Raw genomic sequence first — 961 nt, forward strand, 5'->3', positions numbered from 1 at the left:
TTTTTTTTTTTTCCTTACATACCAACCACATTACTCAACACGATTGCCTGCAAGTGGGGAAAATCGCAAACACATCAGTCCTCACAGAAGTCTGTGATTTGCTTGTGACAGGAAAGAAAGTGTTCTTAGATGAGTAGACACCATTGACGTCACTTGGAGACATAACATGCCAACAGTACTTGATACAGAACCACTGCCTAACAAAGCCTCTTTGCAAAGAAGCTGAGTTCCCTTTAGCCTATATCATGGTCACCCATAGACTTGGATGGAGCTCTTTGGGTCCCTTTACGTGCCCCAGAATGTCTACTGTATTCGCCTGGATGAGAAGGCCACAGCTGCTTTCAAAGAGGCAGTGAGCAAACTGCAGAGCTGGTTCCCTGGAAGTACGTGATCAACACCTGTGGGCAAGATTTCCCCCTGAAAACCAACAAGGAGATCGTTCAGTATCTGAAAGGGTTTAAAGGGAAAAATATCACCCCAAGGGTGCTGCCTCCACCTCATATTCTCAGAAAGACCAAATATGTGTCCTGGCAACAGAGATAGTCCTTGTTTTCCTTCATGCTGAGGACTGGGAGGAGAAAACACCTCCTCCCCAGAATCTGACCCTGTCCTTGGGCTCTGCCTATGTTGCCCTCACAAGGGAATTTGTGAATTTTGTTCTTCAAGACCAGAGGGCCACCGATGGACTTGAATGGTCAAAAGACACCTACTGTCTGATGACTATTTCTGGGTGAGGCTCACCAGGATTCCAGGGATGTGAAACTTGATTTCCATTCTACAGTGTGCCTATAAATCCCATAAAGTCTAGGAACATTGTGTCTGTGCTTCCAAGACTAGTTGCTATCCATTCGCAGAGACCCCATGTGTGTCAGAGTGAACTGGGCTCTGCAGGGTTTTCAGAACTGATTTTTGGAAGTAAATCACCAGGCCTTTCTTCTGAGGTACTTCTGAGTGGACTTAA

General features: G+C 45.9%; 1 pseudogene; it reads left to right on the forward strand.

Annotated features, from left to right (window-relative positions):
• Positions 1–760, forward strand: part of LOC115872377 — a 15,701-nt pseudogene extending 14,941 nt beyond the window's left edge.
• Positions 761–961: the final 201 nt, after the last annotated feature.

Source organism: Echinops telfairi, unplaced genomic scaffold (genome assembly GCF_000313985.2).
Source record: "Echinops telfairi isolate 266 unplaced genomic scaffold, ASM31398v2 ScPeMD7_7424;HRSCAF=8462, whole genome shotgun sequence".
Taxonomy (NCBI): domain Eukaryota; kingdom Metazoa; phylum Chordata; class Mammalia; order Afrosoricida; family Tenrecidae; genus Echinops; species Echinops telfairi.